The following is an 18,539-nucleotide window of genomic DNA, read 5'->3' as shown; positions in this document are numbered from 1 at the left end:
CTATCCTTAAAGTTTGGACTGGGTGGTGGGATTTTTTCCCTTTTCAAAACCTAAAGCCCAAGAGGAGAAATGCCAGCATGGATCAAGCTGTGTGAGGGGCGCTAAAGGAGTTAAGCTAAGGTTTTGTTTTCGATATTCACATTCAGTGATAGGTGGCAATAACTCACATTCCTATTATCCTAAACAGATCTAAACTGTGTTTCTTATAAAAAAAACAAAACAAAGCAGGTTATGCTTCCCAGCTGTCTTTTTCTTTTTTCCCACTCGATATTATAAGCACTGCTCCGTTTAAACCCTAAATTTCACCTCTCCTGCTGTGCATGAACTATGCTGTTGAATGTTCAGCGTATGAGGTGGCTAGGCTAACCTTGCTTCAATTTTGATTAAATTATTCTCTAATCAGTTGCTATTATGTTGTGAATATACCCCTGTAATGTATACTGCAGTCCTCTTTTGTCTGGCTTTCTCAGATATCTCACCTGTTCGCCAAAAATTACTAATTATATCTCTGGGAATGTCTGACACCAGCACATACACACTGTAATAGATGTGCCAGGCATGAAAGCTTGACAGGCGAAGCAACAGTAACTAAGGAGGGCGGGGCTTAGTGAACGGTTATTCCAAGAATTTTGATATGGTTTCTTTCTTGCTATACTATTTATTAACAATACATGAAAAACTATAAGGTTAAGGTAAATTCTTTAATAAATTCTAGTGTTTTTGAGTGTTATACTGCCTATGTTTTAGGCTAGTATTATTTACAACTTGTTAATGAATGCTTCAGCATACAGTAGTATTAACAATAGTGAACAGATAAAATAAAATACAAAGTGTAGTTTTACTACAGTTAAGTGTGTGGAATTGTAGTATAAAATACCCTATATTGTAAAATAATACAGCACTGGGTAATTTGTTTATATTACACTTGTGTTACCATAGCAACTATAGTATTACCACAACTGATCAATTGAAGTACTTTACTGTAGTAGGCTACTGTTCAAAACACAGTACATGCCAATATACGTGTTCAGGGCCCTGTGGAACAGCTTTCCTCAAAACGAAGAGGATGACATGGAAAATATCTCATCATATAACACAACCAAAAATTTTATGGTTTATTAGATTAAAAATTTTATATGTAAGTTTATTTTAGTATTTTGGTTATTGTTAATAAACAGTGCACCAATATAAATCATATCAAAAACATAAAAGGAAGAGGGAACACGACACAAATTGTGTCTGCATATAATCTCTGAGAGTGCGCAAGAAAATTTGTGTGTAAGCAGTGCATATTTGAGAGCGAGAGAAAATTTGGGCGTGAGCATATATTTGAAAACTCGCAATTAGTTTTGTCCACAAACAGAGGAAATCCGTGCACGAGCATCACACAAGGTAGAGAGCAAAGCTCTTCAACTTTATGTGAAGAAAACAACGTTATTGTTTGTATGAAGTAACCTACTTCATTTAGAATATGTGCTACCATTTAACATTGCTGCTAGACGGATTTGCAAATCCATCTCTTCAGCACACACGAGATTCAATTGACAAAATACCAATTTCACTCAATTTAACTTTGCAGCATACATGAGTTGTTGGTCTACTGCTACCACATTGAGGTTATGTAATTTTGGTGAATCACAAGTTGATCACCGAAGACATAACATAGCACAACTAAACTTAATGAATTAGACAGCAGTAGACCTGCAATTTTTGTGTGATGTGAGGCAAAATGGAGTCTTTTTTTGGTGGAACTCCTTCTTGTGCATTATGCTGTGGAGACGAGACAGCACTGTTCAGCACTTTTTCAGAAAATTGCATTTGTGTTTTTATATATCTGAGCAATGTTCTTTCATAAAAAAAGGTTTGTTTAATTAATACAGATCTTACAACCACACATAATCTGTATATATTTTATTTTTCTGTTTAAAAGACTCAAAAATCAAACTGTAGGACTTTGGACTTGACTTGAGACTTGTTGCCTTTGACTCAGGACTTGACTCGGGACTTGCCTGTCTTGTCTCGGGACTTGACTTGGGACTTAAGGGCAATGAATTAAGATTTACTAGTGACTTGCCAAACAATGACTTGGTCCCACCACTGCACCACATTTATTGGTTAAAAACATTTCACTACACAAGTAGGATAGGAAAATGTGCAGTCTGGAGTCTACTGTACAGATTTCAGTTGTCTTTCAACTGCTCTGACTCTGTTGTCTGCATGTTTATTTCTGATCAGATCTCCCAGGTATAGTATATCACACAACATATTGGTAAAAAAAACACATATTCATTATAGTCTCACACTGTAAAACATCAATACTCAATAGCTGCTTAAATTGAGTCAACAGACTAAACTAATTCTACATGTACCGATCGACTTTGATGAATTGTTTATTTTATAGTTAAATTTGTAGCATGTCTGCCAGTTCCCACCTCTAAATGAGCAAGTTTGAGCTGCTTGCAGGCCCGGATTATGAACTCAGGGGCCCCTGGGCACATGGTCTTTTTAGGCCCCCTGCCTGGCCGCACCCCTATAGTTGAATTAAAAAATAATAATAATATAATAATTTTTAAATAAAATGAATCTATAATTTGTTGCCCACATATTTAAATAAATGATATTTAGTACATATATATATATATATATATATATATATATATATAGTCTACAAAGATTTAACTTATTTTTAAAAGCATTGAAAAAAATAATAAAACTAGTGAAAATTAATGTTTTTAGTGTACTTCTTCAAGTTCAGTGAAACAAGTTCGGTTCAAGTTCAGTTTTTGTACAACCGCCCCACAAATTTAAATGGAAATTTGTAAACCAAAGATTGTCCTAACTCAGTGTCTAGTTCTGTATTTATCCTTCAGGGACCTTTGGGAGTGCAATTAGTTTTGCCACAGGACGGAGGTATCGGTTTCCTTTGATGTCCACCTCAGCCACCCTGATTGCTCCATTATCACTGGGAATGACTTTAGTAACTTTTCCCACTGGCCATTGGGCTCTGGGTAGTTGTGAATCCACAATCAGTACTACTTGATCAACAGCTAGATTTGGTGTGACATCACGCCACTTTTGTCTTAGCTGCAAGCTAGGCAGATAGTTCCTGAGGAAATAGGTCCAGAAGTGATCAGCAATTACTTGACTGTGGCGATAACGACGCCATCCAAACAGACTACTGGGCCCATAAATCACTTGAGGCAGAGAGGCATCCCGCCGCCCCGTGAGCAGCAAATTGGGGGTAATAGGGTCTGGATCTGCGATGTCGGATGATACGTATCCAAGTGGCTTTGAATTCAGTATCCCCTCGACTTCAATTAACACTGTATTCAAAACTTCTTCGGATACAACCTGGTCTTGGAGGACAACTTGTAAGGCAGCCTTTACTGATTTTATTTCTCTCTCCCATGCTCCGCTGAAATGAGGTGCATTAGGTGGGTTGTATCTAAAGGAGATTTTCTGTTTGGCCAGTTGCTCATGAAGAGGTTGTTCCATTTCAGCGAAGGCTTCGGAAAATTAGCGTTCCCCTCCTTCTGACCTTCCTCTCTTTGCTATGAAGCGTCTAAGGGCTAGTAGGAAGGAGTTTGAATCCATACTTCATAGTAAGTCCAGATGAACACATCTTGTGGTGAAGCACTTGAAGATGATACCCCATCTTTTCTTGTGTCTTCTACCAAGTCTGATTGTATAGGGCCCGAAGCAGTCCATTCCTGTTGACCAGAAGGGGGGTTGATTAATCCTCAGACGTAAAGTAGGAATGTCTGCCATTTTTTGGTATAATAGGCTTGCCTCGCCATTTCCTGCATTCAGAACATTGTCTTTGATGGGCTTTTACTGTTTGTCGACCTTTGATAGCCCAGTAGATTTGTCTCATCTCAGCGAAGATCCGTTCAGGTCCTGAATGCATCAATTTATTATCAAAGTCTTGAATTAGCAGTTTGGTTATTGGGTGTTCTGGTGCTAGCACGATAGGATGGATTGTGTCCTCGGGTAGTGTCGCCACTCTACGTAGTCTGCCTCCAACTCTAATAAAGTTAGAGTGAGGGTCTAGCATTGGAGCAAGAGGACTCAGTCCACTATTTCAATTCACAGCTTTGTTAGCTTTAAGAGCGTGCACTTCGTCAGGGAAACTTTCTGCTTGAGCACGCTTGAGGACAGCAATTTCTGTCTCTATTCGATCTGTAGCTGACATAGAGGGCGCTGATGGCCCATGTAAGAAATTGTATGTGATCATGATGAGGTCGTCCCATGATTTGCAGTTATCTATGTTAGGTTGGTTATCATGGCATAGTGACACATTACCGCAGAATGAAGATTTGCGCAGCTCATCTGACTCGTTAATGGGTGTGACAGGGTAAGTTGGCCAGTGATCTGGGGTTTGGAGTAGGAATTGTGGACCTTGGTTCCATTTACAAAGGTGAGCTAGCTCCGTGAGGGTTTTTCCACGGGTTATATGGTCAGCTGGATTATAAGCTCTTGAATCTCTGCAATTCGTGTGCCTACGAATACTTTGTAGTTGCACGATTCGGATTTTATCCAATGTAGAACAGTCATTGAATCTGACCACATGATAGTGTGTCTGATAGGCAGCGTGAGTTCTGTGTTCAATGTTTTTGCCAACTTGGCTCCAGATAATGCTGCACATAGTTGGAGGCGAGGCACTGATAATTGTCTTTTCGGTGCCACATGTGACCTCGCCATAATGAAAGCGCTGACATCATTTATTGTGGCATGATGGCGCCGTACTTGTGGCAGCCTGTTGCAGCAGCTCTGGATGATTTTAACTTTGTGTACTTGTTGTACTTTTTAAATATTTTTTGCAATGGTTAAGGACTTTGTACTTGCACAATTTTCAGTTTGAGAGCATCAGAAAGCACTGGATCATATTTATTTTTATACTGGCGTTTTTAATTGGAAAGTCGGATGCCGTGACTAGTCCAGCAAATGCAGACGCTGTCATTTATTCAAGAGAGCAACTCCTGGCACTTCGGCATACATCGACGTTTTCGGTACCTACTATGGAAGTTCCTACGGAACTTAAGAGACGACGAAGAGGGTGTAGAGCTGGTGTGAAATGCCAATTAAAGAAAAAGCGCTACAAGACATCCCTGCCTGTTATTATTATGGGTAATGTTCGATCGCTTGAGAACAAGACGGAGGAGCTGACGGCGCTTCTAAGAACACAGAGGGAATATTGTGAGTGCAGTTTTATGTGTTTTACCGAGACATGGCTGAATGACAAAACACCTGACTTAGTGGTTGCATTGGACCGCTTCCACTTGGTGCGTGCGGACAGGTGCGCGAAGCAGACTGGTAAGAATAAAGGTGGTGGACTGGCATTGTTTGTCAATGAACGCTGGTGCCGCCCAGCACACATTACAACAAAAGAAGTAGCGTGTAACAAGGTTATTGAACTATTGGCTGTGGGAATGAGGCCCTATTATTTGCCGAGAGAATTCTCTTATGTGATCGCTATAACGGTGTATATCCCTCCCTCGGCTAATGCGAGAAACACATGTGAGCATATTAACACCGTTACAGCCAGTATACAATTAAAATATCCTCATTCACTTATTTTTATTTCTGGAAATTTTAATCACGTATCTCTACAAAGTACTCTGCACACTTTCACCCAGTATGTAGACTGTGGCACAAGGGACTGTAAAACTCTGGACATGCTATATGCAAATGTGAAAGATGCCTATGCTTCTACACCGCTCCCTCCTTTGGGGCGATCAGACCATAATCTTATTTACATCAGATCTGTCTATGTTCCGGCTGTAAGGAAGCAGCCACCAACGATTAGAACAGTTCAAGTATGGTCTGATTCTGTGTATGAGGCATTGATGGATTGTTTTGATTCAACAGACTGGGAGGTTTTGTGCAAATCCCATGATGAGGACATTAAAAAGTCTAACAGACTGTATAACTGATTATATAAACTTTTGTGTTGAGAACACAGTACCCACAAAAAAGGTTAAATGCTACTCAAACAATAAGCCATGGGTGACCCCTGAATTAAAGGCATTATTAAATGAAAAAAAAGAGGGCATTCTTAGCAGGTGATAGAGAGGAACTTAAGCGGGTCCAGAAAGAGCTAAAAATTAAAATTAAGGAGGGGAAGGATAATTATAAATCTAAAATGGAACATAAACTACAACAAAATAATGTTAGAGATGTATGAAGTGATCTAAATAGGATGTCTGGATCTGGTAATAGTCTAAAGAGATGTACTGCCTCTGTTGGAAAGAACTGGGTGGATGAAATTAATATATTTTTTAATAGATTTGATGCAGCATCCAGTGTTTTAGAAAATTCTCATCTGAGTACACATCAGAGTTCATTTTTAGATTCACTGTCAGTTTTAACTTCTAATTCTTCTACTTGTGAGTCTGTTACTAAACTAGAAGTAACCATAGAACAAGTAAGAAATGGGTTGAGGAGAATTGAAAAGAAGAAATCCGCTGGACCAGATGGCATCAGTGCTGGAGTTATTAAAGCCTGTGCGGATCAAATTTGTTGGGTGGTTCATTACATTTTTAATTTGAGTTTGCGTTTGGAAAGAGTTCCCATTTTATGTAGGGCATCATGCTTAGTACCGGTCCCTAAGAAACCTAACCCTACTGAGTTCTCTCATTATAGACCAATAGCCCTAACTGCCCAGTTGATGAAAGTTTTCGAAAGATTGGTTTTAAATTATATTAAGAAACAGTTGATTGCTCCTGAGGACAGACTGCAGTTTGCATATAAAACTGGTGTAGGGGTAGATGACGCAATTATTTATCTTCTACAGAAATCTCTAAGTCATCTGAAAACATCAGGTAATACTGTTAGGATCACATTTTTTGATTTCTCAAGTGCATTCAACACTATCCAGCCTGCACTATTAAGGGTAAAATTAGAAAATGCAGGTTTACAAAAAGGTACGGTAAGTTGGTTAACTATGAAAGTAAATCAGTAGCAATACTCGAGAGCTTGCAAATGTAAATGTGAGCACTTGTGATAATAATATTTGTATGTGTAGGTTGAAATGTACACTTACAGCTCTGATGTGAACAGCTGAAATCCTCGATTTGCACACACACACAACAATCAACACACTTGTGTTTTAAATTGGAAGTTGCAGATTAATAGTTGTGTATTTGTAAAATGTCATTCACAAATACAAAGTGACAGACACACGTGTGCACGGCAAATTTGACTGCATCTTCGCTCTACAACCACAGGTCGGCACTCACAACCTCTCAGATTCGTCAGTACAACTACAAATCTCCCGCGCTCTGACTTTTGCTACACATCTCCCGCGATCTCTGTAGTAGAACTCATCTGTGCACTCGCAGATGCAGAGGCGTGAGCAGTGCGGGGCGGGGGAGGGGCGGGGCAGGTGTAAAGCTGTTTGATTGGCTGATGCCTGACCAATGAACAATGCCAGCAGCCAACAGGACTGAGGTGCAAAATAATAATTTCCCACGATTATTTCATTAGTTAGGGTTTATTTAAACTCGTTTCTGAAGAGATTCTTGTTAAAAATCATAAATTCTACTGTAATGTACATACCAGTAAAAGAGCAGCAAAGCCAGTTTATTGGCTAGAGCCAGCCAATGAGATGGGGCGTTTCTGTTTGTCAGCACACAGGGCAGCTCACGTTGTTGGAGGCCTCGAGCAATCAGAGGGTAAGTTATGATTTTTTAATAATTATCTATATGGTCAATACTGTTAGTTAAGCTAAGGACTGTGCTGGGTGCTTCTCTTGTTTGTTTCTTATATAAGAAAACAGTTATGAGTTATCTAGGAGCTGCTTTCAATCATGTTATATGGTTCTAAAGATACGATTCAACCCACATGAAATAAAAAGTTGTAATAGCATTTATAGTAAACAATATTACGTTTTTGAACCATACTAACTATAATAAACTGTATTATACTGTATATTTTGCAGTATCTACAACTTTGTTAATGAATGCAACAGCACACTGTAGTATTAACTAGCATGAACTTTAATGAATTGAAGTATACTTTATATGTAAAACCTAATACATTTTAAAGCAGTTTCATTTCTTTCTAATTTATACATCTACATGCATTACATCTAATTTAGGTCCACAACTTGCATCCTTCAACATGATATGTGTGTTCAAAGGAAGAGCAACTAGGTGAGGGAGACAGTGTCCATCGCTCGGCTGAGCGTCCACTTTGAGCATCTCATCTGCAGGGTTAAGCAACATAAGCTGAACAGTCATCATCTCTCTCTATTACAGCGAGCATCAACCAGCTTTACACAATGGCTTGCTTTCTGACCATTAGTAAAGGCTTGAGCAAAGGATTAAAGAGGAGATAACATTTGATGGGTAATGATGAAGTTGGATTTACCACCTCCGTCTCAATATGAACAAGGAAAAACCCTGGTATATTTAAATACAAGTAACTAGACATTTCCGCTGCACTTATTTGGACTGTAAATTTTATTTGACAAATTACATTCCCTTACAGAACAGGTGTCAAACTCAGTTCCTGGAGGGCTGCAGCTTTGCAAAGTTTAGTTCTAACCCTAATTAAACACACCTGATCAAACTAACTGAGTCCTTCAGGTTTGTTTGAAACTTTCACTTAAGTGTTTTGAAGCAGGGTTGCAACTAAAAACGTGCAGGGTTACGGCCCTTCAGGAACTGAGTTTGACACCCCTGCCTTACAGTAAAGTGTAAAAATACTACATTAAACAATTATCAAAATAAAAGTTGTGTGTGTGGGTGAGTGTGTGTTTTGTTCAAATCTGTAGTCATCTTGGCAGGTAAAAAGAGAAAATAAATGGTTGGCTTCCTCTTGAATGATCTGAATCATTTTGAAGTGTTTGTAGATGAGCTGGATCATCATGTCATCTTTAGCATAAATAACATCCTTTTCAAGCTATGCAGCTTCTCTGAGTTCCTCATCGACTTGAAACATGCTGATCTCTCCTGTCACTCCATCCTTACAGGAAACTGAGAAATAAAGGTAGTAACTTTCATAATTAAAAAAGTGATATAAAGGACACACTGTACACAAACATGTAAATAGATAGATGGATAGATAGCCATGATGCAGGTTATAATAACAAAAACCGGTATGATCTGTAAGAAACTGAAACGCCCAGTGTTATTTTTAATTGCTATTAATGTGTGCGTGTGTGTAAATATACTTCAATTCATTGAAGTTCATGCTAGTTAATACTACAGAGTGCTGTTGCATTCATTAACAAAGTTGTAGATACTGTACTGCAAAATATACAGTATAATACAGTTTATTATAGTTAGTATGGTTCAAAAACGTAATATTATTTACTATAAATACTATTACAACTTCTTGGTTCATGTGGGTTGAATCGTATCTTTAGAACCATATAACATGATTGAAAGCAGCTCCTAGATAACTCATAACTGTTTTCTTATATAAGAAACAAACAAGAGAAGCACCCAGCACAGTCCTTAGCTTAGCTAACAGTATTGACCATATAGATAATTATTAAAAATCATAACTTACCCTCTGATTGCTCGAGGCCTCCAACAACGTGAGCTGCCCTGTGTGCTGACAAACAGAAACGCCCCATCTCATTGGCTGGCTCTAGCCAATAAACTGGCTTTGCTGCTCTTTTACTGGTATGTACATTACAGTAGAATTTATGATTTTTAACAAGAATCTCTTCAGAAAAGAGTTTAAATAAACCCTAACTAATGAAATAATCGTGGGAAATTATTATTTTGCACCTCAGTCCTGTTGGCTGCTGGCATTGTTCATTGGTCAGGCATCAGCCAATCAAACAGCTTTACACCTGCCCCGCCCCTCGCTGTTCACGCCTCTGCATCTGCGAGTGCACAGATGAGTTCTGCTACAGAGATCGCGGGAGATGTGTAGCAAAAGTCAGAGCGCGGGAGATTTGTAGTTGTACTGACGAATCTGAGAGGTTGTGAGTGCTGACATGTGGTTGTAGAGCAAAGATGCAATCAAATTTGCCGTGCACACGTGTGTCTGTCACTTTGTATTTGTGAATGACATTTTACAAATACACAACTATTAATCTGCAACTTCCAATTTAAAACACAAGTGTGTGGATTGTTGTGTGTGTGTGCAAATCGAGGATTTCAGCTGTTCACATCAGAGCTGTAAGTGTACATTTCAACCTACACATACAAATATTATTATCACAAGTGCTCACATTTACATTTGCAAGCTCTCGAGTTTCGCAACTGATTTACCTTCATAGTTAACTGACTATATCACTAATAGACCACAGTATGTTAGGATGCATAACTGTGTGTCGCAAGTTATAATGAGCAGTACTGGTGTTCCTCAAGGAACAGTTTTAGCTCCATATTTATTTACATTTTATACATCAGATTTTCAATACAGCTCCAAAAATTGTCATTTACAGAAGTTTTCTGATGACTCTGCAATTGTAGGTTATATAAGGAATCATGATGAGAGTGAGTATAGGTTGCTTTTAAAATGTTTTGCTGACTGGTGTGATATGAATTGTCTTAAATTAAACACTAGTAAGACCAAAGAAATTATTGTTGATTTTATTAGACATCCATCACAAGCGGTGCCCGTAATTATACACGAGTCAGAAATTGAGATCGTTTTGTCATATAGGTACCTGGGTGTATATTTGAACAACAAGCTCGATTGGTCTGAAAACACAATCCAGGTGTATAAGAAAGGTCAGAGCCGCATTCATTTATTAAGACGACTGAGGTCCTTTGGTGTGTGTCAGACACTGTTAAAAACTTTTTATGACTCTGTGGTGTCTTCTGTGATTCTGTATGCTGTAACCTGCTGGGGAGGGGGACTGTTGGAGAAGGAGAAAAACAAATTAAATAAGCTCATAAAAAGGGCAGGTTCTGTTGTGGGGTGTGCACTACCTACCATAGAAGAGATTGCACAGGATCGAATGCTGGACAAATTTGTTAGTATAATGAACCACGATAGTCATCCCCTTTTTGATACAGTCCAAGCGTGTGCAAGCTCTTTTAGTACAAGATTAATTCAACCCCTGTGCTACAGAGAAAGATACAGGAAGTCTTTTTTACCAACAGTGATCAGATTGTATAACCAAAGTCATACCAGATGAATTGTGCTGAACTTGAATTAGATATTAGATATGTACAAGTGTTTACTCGTTGTTTTTGGAACCAAGGTGTGCAGTATGAAATGTAATCTTATTATTGTTTTTATATGTATGTAACTTATTTATCTATTTTTAGTATGGAGAGCTCTGCTGTGACATGTGAATTTCCCTCCGGGGATTAATAAAGTCAAACTAAACTTGGGTGTGACCATCTAATTCTTCTCGTAGGTACGCCACAGCACTGTATGCTTTCTCCGAAGCGTCGCAGAATACTTGTATATCCAGTATAGAGGAGATACTGTTGCATGCTGGCATGTAACACCTAGGCAGTGTGATCTTTTGTAGGTTGGGAAGCTCTTCCTCTCATGCCAGCCATTCCAAGAGAAGGTCAGCTGGTAATGGTTCATCCCAGTCTTTAACTCGCTTCCCAAGTGTTTACACCAGCATTTTGGCTCTCGTAGTGAAGGGAATAATGTATCCGAGCGGATCGTACTGACTCGTTAGTATGCGATAGACAGTTCTCATGGAGGTTGCTCCCTCAGTGGAGGTGAATCTGGGTTTGTAGCTGAACTTGTCTTGCGAGCATTGCCACATTAAACCAAGTGCAGACTCCTGTGGATCAGTTTTGCTTTCTGACAACCATAACTCAAACCTCTCTGATTTAGCATCAGGGGGTAAATGAGCGATCACTTCGGGTGCATTACTTGCCCGCTGTCTGATGTCGAACCCTCCAGTCTTTAACAGCGCTCTCATTTTGTCAATGAGCTTCTTAGCCTGTTGCTGACATGGGAAAGACTGTAAACAGTTGTCTACGTAGAAAGACTGTTGAACAGATTGGACCACTTCTTTGTTCTATCTCTGACGTGTTTCTGTTGTGCATATGTGGCGCAGCATGGGCTACAGGTAATTTCAAAGGGTAGTACTCGCCATTCGTATATATCAGGGCTGCGGTCTTGTTCCATGTCCCTCCAGAGGAAGCTAAGTAGTGGCTGGTCCTCCGGTAGCAATCTTATTTGGTGGAACATTGCACGGATGTCTCCACTAATGGCGATGGAATACTGTAAGAACCGGAGCAGCACTCCCAGCAGTGGTGAGCCGAGTGTGGGGCCAGGCAGTAAATTTTCATTTAGGTTAATTTGAATATGGCTGAAGGAACAATTGAACACCACTGTGTTTTTGTGGTGTGGGACAAACCATGACTCCTTGGACTTGATTGGTTCAGTGCTGGTTATCCGTACTGTGTAACCTGCCTCTTCAAGTCTGTGTATCTTTTTGTTGTACACGTCGGCCAGATTGGTGTCTTTCATTAAACAGCGTTCCGTAGCTCTCAAAAGAGCTATCACCGTGCTTGGCGACGCCTGATAGTTTGGGGCATCCCTTTTTCTCAATAAGGGCGTATCGGTTCACGCCTTCGACCATGACCTTTACAGTTTTTTGGTCCAGCATTTCCAGTGCAGCTTTGTCTTGTCCCGAACGAACTACTTCCTTCTCATTTCTCGGTGGCAGTTTGTCAAGCTGCCACAACCGCTCAACCTGCTGTCGTAGCTCTTGCGTAGGTGATAGGAATGAGGTGTGGAGACAATTCTTTGCGGTTAAGGGTTGTTGGAGAAATGTTGATGGTCCTTGGATTGTCCAACCGAGTAGTGTGCACACTGCTATAGGGCTTCCTATTGGACCCATACGGATGAGGCGGCTAGGTGTAATCAGATGCGGATAGTCTGATCCTATGACGACCAAGGGCTGGACTTTATTGAAGCTTTGTAAAGGTATGTCCCCCAGGTGTTGATATCTCCTTTTCAGCTCATCCACTGGACATGGTTGCACCGCAAGATTAAGATCCACTGCTGTGAATGCATTCTGGATATCGTGTTTTACACGCTGGTGTGATGAAGCTGACACCTCAAAGGAGACGCTATTTCCTCTCATTTCAACAAGTTCATGTCTTATTGTCCGAAGAGCCAACACTTCATCCGGTCCTTGCAGCTGTAGGTATTTAACTGCTGCTGGTAATATGACTGTCTTTTCAGACCCATCGTCTAACACTGCATATATATCCAGAAACCTTTTACGGCTGCGTAGTCGCACTGGGACTACTTTCAAAATGACTCTGCCTGAGTGACTGGCTTGATCCAGATAAACCTGTGAAGTGGTTGTACTCACTGTCAGTATACTCTGGTTTTCTGTAGAGACAGCAATTTCGTGAAAAATGAGAAGGTGAAGTCCTCTGCATGCTGAGCATGCTCTCTTTAGGGTGCAACAGTCTGGTTTGTGGCCTCGTCCACATCTCCAGCATTTATTGTGCTCTTTCATCCAGCTTCCTCTTTGAGTGTGAATCAATTTGCTAAATGCTGTGCAAGTATTGATATAATGCTCATGATTGTCACAATATGGACAAAAGGGCTTAAAGCGGTCCTGCTATAGCTCTCAGTGTAGTGCCGGTAGTGACCCTGTTACCCGTCGTGATATTTGTAGGGCTTGAGACACTGTAGTTCATATTTTGAGGGTCCTTCCATCATGTTCAGCATGCTCACCAGTGTATTAAAGGCCGCTGTGAAGTCCTCAAATCCCTGTGTGTCACCTGGTCGTATACCTGTTGCATTAAGGATGGCTTTCAGCTCGCTCTGAATAAGCTGTCTTGGTTGGCCGTATCTCTGTTCAAGAGCTTGCAGAGCATTGGTGTAAAGATATGGGCTGTTAACATATCTCTTAGCTACCTGATAAGCAGTAGGCAGGTGCAGATGTTCTAGAAGCACTTGATATTTGTAGTCCTCTGTTAAGTGTCTGTGTGGGTCAAGGATGCTGTTCAGTCCTTTCTTTAGCATTAGGAAATCACTTTCCTTTCCTGAGGAGAATATGGTCAACTTCGGTTTGGGTATGCCATAGGAAGACGCGATGGCCATTTCCATAAGGCCGGGAGTCACAGTGTTTGTAGCTTTATAATGCTGCGGGGGTGGTCCAGACCAAGGAGGAGGTAGTGTTTGATAAGGATAATACGCATGCGTTATTGGTTGTGCTGACACTGGTTGAATTGGAGCTTGTAATGTCTGCTGATACTGTTGTGGTAATGAAACTGGAGTAAATATAGCAGCAACTGGCTGCTGTTGTGGCTGCAGTGTTGAAAGCGCAGGCGGTGTTGCAGGTCGCACAAAGTTTTGTCTTTGCTGGGAATGCGTATGGTAAGGAGAAGGCTGAATAGCTGTAAGTGGGCATGACTCAGACCTTCTGAGTTCAGGAGACAGTCTGTTTTGCTGTGGCCCTGGCAGAGAAGCCACACGGACTATATTAGATGGTTGCCTATTGAATTGTGATTGCTGCGGTGTTGGTGGCTCATGATAAAGCGTTTCCTCATATTGTACAGGCAATGTTGGGAGACTTTGATAATGTTCATCTATATGAGGTCTGGATGCTTGTCTAGCACTGTCCATTCTGATTTGAATCTCTCTCATTTCACTGCTTAAATCTCTCCATCGTGCTTCCAAGTGTTGCAATCCCTCACTCTCACTGTTTCTGGCTCTGGGTTGAGAAGCCATGTAGTTTTCTTGACTCGCATGAAGTAGTCCTGGAATGCCATCTGCTGGTCGATCATGGACATGCCTCCTAGGTGGATAATCAAGCACATAATCCTCCAAGTAAGTGGGCACCCGCCGGGTACGACTTGGACGAGAATCTGTCACTTGTTCTCCCTCATAGTAGTGTCTGGAAGTAGCCATAGCGCAGCTGGTGTCCCGGCTCTGGCTCGAAGGACCAAATTTGTTGGATATTCTGTATCCTATTGTGTGGTTGGAACCCAACTGGCCTAATTCTTCTGTTAGAAAGAACTGCAGCTACTCCAGAATGAACATGTCCAATTTCCTTTATTTCTTTATGACGACATTCACTTTTGTCTGATTATATGGTGCAGTTTCTGTCAAAGAACAGGAATAAATTGTAAATATACATAAAAGGTATAAAGTGACAAATATACAAAGTTATAAACAATATTCAATTACTCAATTTCAATCTTTACTGATACATATATGAAGTACATGCAATATAATTCGAAAGAGCAGCGCAGCTGCTATAGGCACTAATTAGTGGTGTCAGATTACACTTTGTGCATGCGCCTGTGTGACTATCACGTGTGCTCCGCATGATAGCAATTCATATGACAATATGAAACAAACTTAATATCGTTGTTGAAACTGAAACTGTTAAAAGTAGTGAAAGTAGTGAAAGTAAACGGACGTATGATAAACAATTAAATAAATAATTAAACTATCGGCCACTGCCACGATTGTACACTGGGTTTAGATTTTCTGGGGTAAATTAGACCAGATTATACCGGACACATTAAATGCTTCTAAAATGATACGAACGATAATTACTTACAGTTTTATACGCGCACAGTGATACCACGCAACAAGGATAGATTTTTTGAGCAGTATAAACAGAGTAGCGGAGTCTCCGTGCTGTTATACTCTGCAGGGTACGGCTGAACTGAATAAACGCGCATGCGCCAAGCCTGTCTAGAGAAGTCTCTCTCGCTCATGCCCGATAGGGGGAATTTTGTACAGAAACAGTACTATATATAATATAGTAGTAATATATATTTATTTTTTATTATTTTTAAAGGGTATTTTTTTTAATGTATAACTTTTACAAAGGTATAAAGCTTATTATTGGCATGGCATATAACACTCAATGCCTCTCCAATCCAATTCTATGAATTCTCCCATATTTTACAGTTCTATCCCGCTATCATCCCGTAAAGGTATTTTCCCGTATTTCTCCAGTATCTTCAGTCTTTTTCTGAAGAGTGGCAAATAAACATTAAAAAGCCGAGCCTCCCTATATGCAACCCATACCAACAAACCACCAGGGGCCGTCCCTCGCTCCTAAATGTGAGTCTGTTCTTTCGCTTAGTTTAGGCACAAAAAACTTTGAATAAATATAAAAACGGCCCGATTCCCTTCCTTTTCAATACAAGTGTAGTCTCCCGTTCATATGCAATCCTCAAAACAGTCATATAGCGGTGCGTGACTGTCAGCTGACGCGCTCCATAGTGATAAACAGACACTATTTCCCTAACAGATTCTGTACGCGCGATTTGAAGCGGAGCAAAAGTCTGGGTTTTGGATGCGTGTTTAAACAGACATATACACATAATTAATAAGATTAATATCTAAAGACGTTGATCTTGGTGAGTTTTTCTTTTCAAACAAGTAATTTCGACCTAAATGACAGTGAGGATGACACATGGATGAAGTATTTCTGTTAGACAAGTAATGTTCTGTTTTAAAACTATTTTAGTCACACTAAGTTGATGTAGATATTGTTGTTATGAATGGGCACAGATGTGTTGTTCAGCCACTGAAATCTTTTGGCGATAGATTAATGTGACTATTTTCAATGTTATACTTTCCTTAAATCTGCATTTATAATGCAGATTTTTATTTAGTTTAATAAAAATTTTGTAAATAGTGCTATACTGCCTAGCCTGCTTTCCTGAGGCAAAGTTGGTTTTATATTCACATTGGTTCATTTTTGAACAATGACAGCCGGTGATGCACTCATGATATTGTTCATAAAGCATGCGATTATGCCTTAGTTACAAGTGTAATTCCTGCACGCCACCGGCCAAGCACTAGTCGCTGAGTGAGGGTTCTGCTGTCATCTTTAAGGTGCGCACGCTCATGTTTCAGGAGGCCTGGCTTTGGACGGCAGGCGTGGGACTGTGTTTCAGAGATTTATGCTAGCAGGTTAGCATTCTGTCAGATCACCTACTGCACCTTAAAACATAAGAAAGTTAAAGGTGATATTAGTGATTATATATAGTAATATATATATATATATATATATATATATATATATATATATATATATATATATATATATATATATATATATATATATTAGTCTTATTTATTTTTTTTAACCTAAAAACAAGCAATAAATATTTTGTTCAGTCTGACTTTAACTCTTTAAAACCTAATGAATTCTTTAAATCTGTTTAAAGCTGAAAATTAAAATACATTTTAAGGATTGAGCATCTACATTTTTGTTTTGTGTAAGACCATTTCAGATTTACTAACTATGTCCAGCAGCACAAATTCTCTTTTGTCATGGAAAAGCAGCACTTTTTTGAGATGTTATAGTGTTTTATTAAATTTAATGTGTAATATTAACATAGTACAAACTATTCAGCCTGTTGTCTAGTCCCTTTATCACAAAGTCAATTAATCAGCAAGAAAATTTAAATTTAGCATCTTTTGTAATTTTGTATAACAGGCAACTCGTAAATGCAACCATATACAGTATGTTAGTCGAGTAACATTATTGTTTGTTGTTTTCAGGAGGAGCATTGAACAAATGAAGATAAATATGCAAAACCTGGGCCCTGAATCATCCTTTGATTTGGCAACCCATTGCTTTGGACCTCTCGCAGTTGACGTTTTTTTTTTCCATTTTAGAAGACTGCCTGAAATAAGCTTGCACAACTAAGGTGGTAAACAAAAACAACACACAGATTATGTTTTTACAATTATAATTTTATTTCATTTTTGACAGTTTTTCTATTGTAAATGTGATTTACTATACTGATGTCAGATATACTGTACAAAATAAGTTTGATTTAAAAAAAAATCGTTTGTTTTCTTTGCGTTTTCTTCTTGGTTTAACAAGAAAACTGATATCTGGTTTTGTTTCTGAGTTTGTGTGTCCATCTGTTTTTCTTTTTCTGTTTGCAAACAGTGGGTGTATTTTACGTGACTTGTCCGCATCACACAGTCTCACAAATTCATTGTTCATAGTTTGCTCCTTTGTTTGTACCTCTAGTTCATTCACTTTTTGTGCGATATCCTCTGGAATGTTTTCCCACGTTTGTATAATCCTCAGTACATTTTCAAGTTTCCTAATAGAACAAAGCCTGTCTTCATCTGCACTTTTTTTCTCAATGTCATTTTGTATTGGCACTATTGAATTGTTTGTAGCATTATTGGACTATGTCTCAGTCACCTCATTAAAGAGTTTCTTTGCAAGCAGTAGACAAGAACATTTTTTGTGGTATGAGAAAGTACAACAGTCACATATACCTCTCACAATACATGGTTTTGATGCAGCTCTTCCAAATAAGCTTTCAACTGCTATTGTTTTTTCAGGCTTTGCAGAAATGCTATACTTATTTGTTAGCATCAAGTTATTGGTATGGGCTTGCAGTTGTGTGTCCATGTCTGGAAAAGTTACATGATCACCACAAGAAAGAAGGCTTAATAAAAAGATGTGCTTGCACACATGTACCCTAGAGCCATTAAATCCTGAATGTGTTTAACCAGCTCTTGGCTAATGTTTTCTGAATGACCCTCAAAAGAACTTAAAGGGTCATGTCCTGAATGAATGTTGTACAGCCTTTCAACTATAACCAGTTTGTTGAGCCAGTCTGTCCTTTTTTTGAAAGAAACAT

At 39.3% G+C, this 18,539-nt stretch overlaps 1 pseudogene; it reads right to left on the bottom strand.

Annotated features, from left to right (window-relative positions):
• Nucleotides 1–17,276: 17,276 nt before the first annotated feature.
• Nucleotides 17,277–18,539, bottom strand: LOC147831608 (uncharacterized; annotated as a pseudogene).

Source organism: Danio rerio, chromosome 22 (genome assembly GCF_052040795.2).
Source record: "Danio rerio strain M-AB ecotype USA chromosome 22, GRCz13ab, whole genome shotgun sequence".
Classification (NCBI taxonomy): Eukaryota; Metazoa; Chordata; class Actinopteri; order Cypriniformes; family Danionidae; genus Danio; species Danio rerio.
Note: the sequence above shows the minus strand (reverse complement) of the source record. Positions and strands in the feature narration are given on the sequence as shown.